Below are 9,137 nucleotides of genomic sequence, written 5' to 3'. Positions count from 1 at the left end.
AACCATAATTCAAAAAGAGTCATGTACCACAATGTTCACTGCAGCTCTATTTACAATAACCAGGACATGGAAGCAACCTAAGTGTCCATCAACAAATGAATGGATAAAGAAGATGTGGCACATATATACAATGGAATATTACTCAGCCATAAAAAGAAATGAAATTGAGTTATTTGTAGTGAGGTGGATGGACCTAGAGTCTGTCATACAGAGTGAAGTAAGTCAGAAAGAGAAAAACAAATACCGTATGCTAACACATATATATGGAATCTAAAAAAAAAAAAAAAAAAAGGGCCATGAAGAACCTAGGGGCAGGACAGGAATAAAAATGCAGACCTACTAGAGAATGGACTTGAGGATACGGGGAGGGGGAAGGGTAACCTGGGACAAAGTGAGAGAGTGGCATGGACATATATACACACTACCAAATGTAAAACCGACAGCTAGTGGGAAGCAGCCGCATAGCACAGGGAGATCAGCTCAGTGCTTTGTGACCACCTAGAGGGGTGGGATAGGGAGGGTGGGAGGGAGGGAGATGCAAGAGGGAAGAGATATGGGGATATATGTATACGTAGAGCTGATTCACTTTGTTATAAAGCAGAAACTAACACACCATTGTAAAGCAATTATACTCCAATAAAGATATTAAAAACATAAATAAATAAAATAAATAGAGTTTGCATGTGAACTGCCCCCACCAAAAGTGGCTGGTGAAAAAGCCACATTTCCCAGACTTTCTTGCAACTAGGGATTGCCATGTGACATACTTCAAGCCAATGACATTTCTGAGTTGGGCTTCAGGAAAGTTCTTTAACAGGCAGAGAGACTTGGCTGGTGAATGTCTTTTGCCCTTTTCTCTTTCTTTTCCTGACCTCCTAAGATGCAGCTCTGGTGCTGGGAGGGAGCAGACATCTTGTGACCATAGGAAACAAGCAAATGCTAAGTTTGGTTGAAAGGAAAGTTACAGGGAGCCAGGGTTCCTACTGGGATCACAGGTCTGCTGTGCCCCCGCCCCCAGGCTGCCTTCTTCCAGACTTCTCCTTATGTGAGACACACAATTTTTCTCTAATTTGTTTAAGCTCCTGGGCTTTGTTTATTTGTTTCTGTACTTCAGAGCTGAATCCATGCCATATTTCACACAATTGTGGATTTTTCAGCTTATTCTAATTCAAACCATTTTTCTTTCACATGATTGAAATCTGTATTATTACATGCATACCAAAAAAAAACTGACACAAAAGAGCCAACATCAGGGCATCACTTGTAAAATCACTGACATTTAAAAATAAAGAAAGAATCCTTTGGGCATTTAAGCAAAACAGGTTTAAGTCACCTATAAGAGAAAATTTAAGATTGACTTAGATTAATAAACAACAACATTGAACACTAGAAGACAGTGGAACAATGCTTGCAAAGACCACAAACTATAAGAAAACAAAACAAAAACACCCAAGAATTTTACACTCACATCTTCAAGGAATTCATGGAAAAGACTCTGACAAGTACAGGTTTCTGGTAACTGACTGTACTGCTGAACTGAATGAATAAGCATTTTCAGAACTCTAATGGAAACCTGATGAACTCATAAAAGTGCTCACAAAAGATCAAGATGAAAAATAATTAACTACACGGGACTGAGTGAACTGATGAGGATGATTATAAGTTTTGTGACTTTCTGTTTGAATTAAAAAAAAAATCCCACAAGGACTCAGAGGCAAAAAATGTACAAATCAATTTTCACTGCAAAGTAAAGGAGCTGTTACAGTGGAGGATTCCTGGACTGAATGTCAATATTATGACATAGTGTGAGTGTGTTTCGTGTTTGGTAACCAGTCATTGTTGCTTTTGTTGTGGTCATCCATTTACAATGCTTGGTGTCAGTCTATTTATCTCTTGTAAAAATAAAATACAGTGTGTGTGTATGAAAAAAAAAATTGTTGAATTCCACCCATGAACTACGCTGAACATTTCCCTGCACTCCCCTGGTCCAGGCACTGTGCTATTTGTATTCATTAAAACTGATTACGGTTTTCTTCATATTTATCACCAGTTTGACTTCCACAGCTGAGGCTTACTCTGCTATCAGCAGGATTCCTTGGCTCCTTTGGAAGTTTTCAAAGTGAAAATCCCAGAACACAAATGAATTCTGGCAGCCAGAAGTCCTTAATTTAGTGTGTGGGTTCCAGTGAGATGAGAGGAACTGTATTTTAGGATTAAACAATTAGATAACCCTGAATTAAACTTGTGGTGCGTTCATCACATTCTGTTCTTGGATTCACGTGCAACGTAACTGTGCTTGACGTGATCCAATTATGTCTTAAGTTCCTGATTGCCAAAGCTAACTGAATAATAAAAGTAATGTACCAGCCATATTTACAAAAGTTGTATAGAGCCAGTGACCTTGGAAAGGGCATCTTACCTCTAATTGTGCATTATGGGCCATGTGGCCCCTACAAATCATAAAGAATAATCATTAAAATGCTAAAACTCAATTATGAGTTCAACAAAAGGTAGGGACTCTCCATTACATTTTATTAATATTGAAGGAGGACAAAGAGCATGAATGGGCACAGACTATAGCATCTTTTTTTTCTCGTCTGTTGTGTGGTTCCAACCTCAGGACACTTACTGTGATCACAAATGCCTGTAATCCCTTGCACATCTGAACAATTTCATTAAAGAGAAAGGTGTCCTGAAAAAAAAAAAAAAGAATTTTACACTCAGCTAAAGTATTACACAGCTGTGAAGGCAACAGACCAACATTTCAAATATGTGATAATCCAGGAAATACAGCTGACTTTCTAAAAGAACAACAAAAGTCAAACTTCAGTCAGATAAGAGATTACTGATAAGATTCAGCAATTCTACTCCTGGGTATTTATCTGAAGGAAAGGAAAACACTAACTCAAAAAGATCTCCCCTCCATGTTCATACAGTACTATTTTTTTTCTTTTTCGGTACGCGGGCCTCTCACTGTTGTGGCCTCTCCCGTTGCGGAGCACAGGCTCCGGACACTCAGGCTCCGGACGCTCAGGCTCATCGGCCATGGCTCACGGGCCCAGCCGCTCCGCGGCATGTGGGATCTTCCCGGACCAGGGCACGAACCCGTGTCCCCTGCATCGGTAGGCAGACTCTCAACCACTGCGCCACCAGGGAAGCCCCATACAGTACTGTTTACAATAGCCAAGATATGGAAACAACCTAAGTGTCCATCAATGGATGAATAAAGAAAATGTGGTGTATATACATAATGGAATATTATTAATCCATAAAACAGAAGGAAATCTTGCTATTTGCAACAACCTGGATAGACTTTGACAGCATTATGCTAAGTGAAATAAGTCAGACAGAGGAAGACAAGTATCGTATGGTCTCACATATATGCGGAACCCCACTCTCCATCCTTATGCGAGAGAGTTCTTTTCCCTTAATAAGGTACAACCTGTCACAGTCACACCCACACCTTCACATCTTGGGTCTTAAATGATGCCTGTGTCAGCTTCAGGTTCTTCCAGATTTCTTTTATAAGAACAAAAGACACTTTAAAAAATTTATTCACAGTTTTTGCCTTTCAACTCAAAAGGCAAAAATGCATATATTTTTTTGAAACTTGTAAAGCAAAGCTCCCAATTCTCAACTGCTCAAACATAGAGTCCTGTGGACTTCCATTCTTCTGGCTTTCTCTGGTTTCTATTCATTTATTCAAAAATACTGACTGAGAACCTACTATGTGCCAGGCTCTGTGCAATGTGCAGGGAATGCCACAGAGAGCAAGAGCAAGCACAGCCTCTGCTCTCATGTATAGTCGGGAGAGAGGATTCAATCAAATAAACATACCCTCCCAGACTTCAGACAACAGTGCAAAGCTACAGTATTCAAAACAGACATATGAATCAATGGAACAGACTAGAGAGCACAGAAATAAACCCACACATCTGCAGTCAATTAATCTTCAACAAAGGAGCCAAGAATACATAACGGAGAAAAGACAGTCTCTTCAGCAAGTGGTGTGTGTTGGGGAAGCTGGACAGCCACATGGAAATCAATGAAGTTAGAACACACCCTCACAGCATACACAAAAATAAACTCAAAATGGCTTAAAGACTTAAATGATACCACATAAACTTACATGATACCATAAAACTCCTAGAAAAGAACATAGGCAAAACATTCTCTGATATAAATCGTAGCAATGTTTTCTTAGGTCAGTCTCCCAAGGCAATAGAAATAAAAGCAAAAATAAACAAACGAGACCTAATCAAACTTAGAAGCTTTTGGTTTTTTGCACAGCAAAGGAAACCATAAACAGAATGAAAAGACAACTTACAGAATGGTTGAAAATATTTGTAAACAATGCAACTGACAAGGGCTTAATTTCCAAAATATACAAACAGCTCATATAACTCAATAACAAAAAAAACAAACAACCCAATCAAAAAATGGGCAGAAGACCTAAACAGACATTTCTCCAAAGAAGACATACAGATGGCCAAGAAGCACATGAAAAAATGCTCAACATCACTAATTATTAGAGAAATGCAAATCAAAACTACAATGAAGTATCACCTCACACCGATCAGAATGACCATCATCACAAAGTCTACAATAATAAATGCTGAAGAGGGTGTGGAAAAAAGGAAACCCTCCTACACTGTTGGTGGGAATGTAAATTGGTGCAGCCACTGTGGAAAACAGTATGGAGGTTCCTCAAAGAACAAAAAATAGAGTTACCATATGATCAGCAATCCCACTCCTGGGCATATATCTGGAGAAAACTATAATTCAAAAAGATACATGCACCCCAATGTTCATAGCAGCACTATTTACAATAGTCAAGACATGGAAGCAATGTAAATGTCCATCAACAGGGAACTTCCCTGGTGGTCCAGGGGTAAAGAATCCACCTTCCAATGCAGGGAACAAGGGTTTGATCCCTGGTGGAGGAACTAAGATCCCACATGCCGTGGGGCAACTAAGCCAGGGCACCACAACTATTGAGCTCGCGCGCCTCAACAAGAGAGCCCACGTGCTGCAAACTACAGAGTCCATGCTCTCTGGAGCTCACGAGCCACAACTAGAGAAAGAACACCCGCATGCCACAACTAGACAGAAGCCTGCAGGCCGCAATGAAGACCCGACGCAGCCAAAAAAAAAAAAAAAAGTCAAGAAAGTAAATAATTTCTTTTTAAAAAGTGTCCTCTTCACCTTTTAAAATAATAAATAAATAAATTAAATAAATGTCCATTGACAGATGAATGGATAAAGAAGACGTGGTGTGTATATACAATGGAATATTACTCAGCCCCAGGAGGCTGATTCCTTTGGACCACGTCACCCAGGTGCCTTTGCCCTCCGGTTTCCTATTGGGACCTGCCAATGGGAGACACCTGCTGATCAAGGGGAGGAGATCCCCTCCTTGCTGAATCACCTTGGGCTGCTGTTTTCCTCCACCAAAGGCCTTCCCCCTACAACTAGGGCTACTTACTCCAGTTTCTGGCAATTGTTCCCTCTCTTTGCTCCTTCAAGCATATTGGCAACAAGGACTCCACTCTTGCTAGCCCAAGATGCTCCACCTCCCTTGTCGGCGTCCCATAATCCTCTCCATTCCTTTAGAAATGGTTCCTTTATTAAACTCTCCTCCATTCCCTCAATTTGAGAATGTCATCTGTCTCCTGCCCTGACTGATACAAATAGAAACTAATCTCCCAGAATTTACTAAAGTTACTCAATTATTTAATTTAAAAAGAAATGGCCTGACTGCACGGGCCCATTGTGTACCAAAGAAATAAGAGAAACATGTAGATGCATTATAATGAAAGATAAGAACATCAAATACAAAGAAAATTCTAAGAACTTTCCAAGTAAGAGCAAGTCGTGTACAAAGGAACAAGATTCAGATTGTTATTACAACAGTGACAATGAAGTAAAGTGTTGTAGAAAAGAATCTTGAACCGGGCGCCCGGAGCCAGGAGCCGGCCGTGGGGTCGCCACTAGGTGGCGCCACTGACACCCGCCGCAAAGGGGCCCAATGGCGGGCGGCCCCCAAGGGGTCCCTCTGCAGAGGACGCCAGCCCCGCCGGAGAGAAGAGCGTCCTGGGAGACGCTGTCGGGGTCGCGGGAGGAGGACAGAGTTGTGACCCAACCCACGTCCAAGACCCCCAACCCCTTCGTGCTGGGTCCCTAAGCCCCGCCCGCGCCCACTGCAGCTGGCCCAGCAGCCCGGACAGCAGCCGGGACCCGAGCTCAACCCTCCCCCGACCGTCCTTAGGACCCTCCCTCCCCCGTGACTATCCCCTCCCCACGCCACTGCAATACAGTAGCGGGTCGCGAGAAGGCGCTCACCCCGTCCTTCTGCCCCTCGGCGACCCCAGAGCCCTCCTTCCCCAGTCCAGCCCCACCCACCCTCGGGCTCGCCCCCTGGCCCGACCCTGACACAGTCCCCTGTCCCCAGCCCGCCGGAGCTCTCTTCCCCACCCGGGGGTCCCGCCGCCTGTCCCCGTGGCCTGAAGCTCCCCGCCCGCCACAGCCCAGCGCCCACTCCCAACCCTCCGGGTAGCCCACCGCCCATCCGGCCTCTCTCGGCTTCCGACATTTTAACACAACCGCCCTGTACTGACCCCCAGACCCCGGGTGGAGGCTCCAGGCAGCTCCCTTCAGGGGCCTGCAGGCTCCTCCAGGGACCGGCTGGGAAGAACCCAGGGAACAGATGAAGCGCTGGGTCCTGGGCACCGCGACTGCCCTGCCCAAATGAAATTGCTCATATTTGCAAATAATACATCTGATAAATAGTTAATATCCAAAATATACAAAGAACTCATACAACTCAACATCCATAAGACAAATAACCCAATTAAAAAACAGGCAGAAGACCTGAATAGACATTTTTCCAAAGAAGACATAGAGAAGGCCAACAGACACATGAAAAGACGCTCAACATCGCTAACCATCAGGGAAATGCAAATTGAAACCATAATGAACTACCGCCAATAACAAATGTTGGAGGACGTAGAGAAAAGGAAACCCACCGTGCACTGCTGTTGGGAATGTAAATTGGTGCAGCCACTATGGAAAACCGTATGGAGATTACTCAAAAAATTAAAAATAGAACTGCCATATGATACAGCAACTTAACTCCTGGGTATTTATCTGAAGAAAACAAAAACACTAATATGAAAAGGTATATGCACCCCTATGTTCCTGCAGCATTACTTACCCAAGATATGGAAGCAACCTAAGTGCCCATCAGTAGATGAATAAAGAAGATGTGGTATATATAAACAATGGAATATTACTCAGGCATAAAAAAAATGAAATCTTGCCATTTGTGGCAACGTGGGTGCATGTAGAGCATATTATGCTAAGTGAAATAAGCCAGAGAGAAACTAACACCATATGAACTCACTTATATGTGGAATATAAAAAATAAAACAAACAAAACAAATGAAAACAGACTCACAGAAACAGAGAAGAAATGGGTGGTTATCAGAGGGGAGAAGGTTGGGGATGAGGGCAAAAGAGGTACAGGGGATTAAGAAGTACAAATCTACAGCTATAAAATAAGTCATGGGGATGTAATACACAGCATAAGGAATATGTTCAGTAATATTGTAAGAATTTTGTATGAAGACAGATGGTTACTAGACTTATCATGGTGATCATTTCATAATGTATGCAAATGTCAAAACACTATGTGGTACATCTGAAACCAATGTAATATTGTATATCATCTATATTTCTATAAAAATAAATAAGTACAGGAGGATTGTGTAGGTTATATGCAAACACCTATGCCATTTTATATAAGAGATTTGAGCATCATAGAAATCTGGTATTCACATCCTCGAATAAAAAAGATCATCTACAGGGCTTCCCTGCTGGCGCAGTGGTTGAGAGTCCGCCTGCCGATGCAGGGGACACGGGTTCGTGCCCCGGTCCGGGAAGATCCCACATGCTGCGGAGCGGCTAGGCCCATGAGCCATGGCCGCTGAGCCTGCGCTCTGCAACGGGAAAGGCCACAGCAGTGAGAGGCCCGCATACCGAAAAAAAAAAAAAAAAAATGAGGATCAAAATAGACCCTGCTTACCTCCTGGGGCTGCTGGGAGAGTTAAGAGCTATTTTAAAACATAACCTGGATGTGTTTTAATCAGGTATGGTAAGACACACATGCAAATGACTGTTATGAAGGAAGCAGTTTATGTTCACAAAACCATAAAAACAAGATGCCCAGCACTCCACGCAGGGCCATGTAGGGAGGCACCAGGGTCAGTCAGGAGGCAGAGGGAGGGAGGGGGAAACATGGGCAGGAGCCTTTGTTGTAGGTTCTGTGAGAAAGACAAGGCAAGGGAGAGCAGGCAGGTTTAGGATCAGCTGGTATGAATAATGTCTGCGGGCTCTGGGGATTAGGGGCTGTCCCTAGTTGCCTGGTACCTGGCCCTGGGATGAATATGGCAGAAGAACATGGGCCTCCTGGAGCATAAGAGCCAGATGGAGGAGGTGGTGGGGAGTGTGGGCTCTGGACTGGCTGGTTTGCATATGACAGGTGAGCTCCTGGGCACGTCCATTGCTCTTCTAAGAACTGGCAGCCCTGGGAGGGACAGTCTCTCCCCGGTCAGTGAGGCCCCAGATGTCAGAGCATCAAGAATACAGCAAATAAGAAAACATGGCCGGGCTTCCCTGGTGGCGCAGTGGTTGAGAGTCCGCCTGCCGATGCAGGGGACACGGGTTCGTTCCCCGGTCCGGGAAGATCCCACATGCCGCAGAGCGGCTGGGCCCGTGAGCCATGGCCGCTGAGCCTGCGCGTCCAGAGCCTGTGCTCCGCAACGGGAGAGGCCACAACAGTGAGAGGCCCGCATACCGCAAAAAAAAAAAAAAAAAAAAAAAAAAAAGAAAACATGGCCAACACGAATGCAAAGCACCCGACACACAAGAAGTGGGAGATGTCATCCCTGCCTGTTTCAACTTTGTGGGGCCTGGGTCTCCCTCTACTTGCCTCACATAGTGAAGCAAGCTGAGAGTCTTCCCTTCCCAGCTGGACTCTAGTTCCTGGAGGGCTCACTGCACGCCTGCACCCAACCAGGGCAGGAGAAGCCTTCTCTGGGCCCCTCCCTGCCTGCAAAGCAAGAGGAAGTAAACAGAGT

General features: G+C 44.2%; 1 protein-coding gene across 1 annotated transcript in view; it reads right to left on the bottom strand.

The window, feature by feature from the left end:
- The window catches only part of MBLAC1 (metallo-beta-lactamase domain containing 1), a 60,488-nt gene that overhangs the window by 40,075 nt on the left and 11,276 nt on the right, over positions 1-9,137 (bottom strand). The window contains exon 2 of the mRNA XM_089895716.1: positions 2,630-2,692. The gene's annotated coding sequence lies outside the window, so the exon portion shown is untranslated. The remainder of the gene's footprint in view (positions 1-2,629; positions 2,693-9,137) is intronic.

Source organism: Delphinapterus leucas, chromosome 15 (genome assembly GCF_059928025.1).
Source record: "Delphinapterus leucas isolate spDelLeu-1000000601 "Yukka" chromosome 15, BTC_Dleu_Yukka2, whole genome shotgun sequence".
In the NCBI taxonomy this organism is placed as follows: domain Eukaryota; kingdom Metazoa; phylum Chordata; class Mammalia; order Artiodactyla; family Monodontidae; genus Delphinapterus; species Delphinapterus leucas.
The sequence above is the reverse complement of the archived record's forward strand: the minus strand, read 5'-3'. Positions and strand labels throughout refer to the sequence as shown.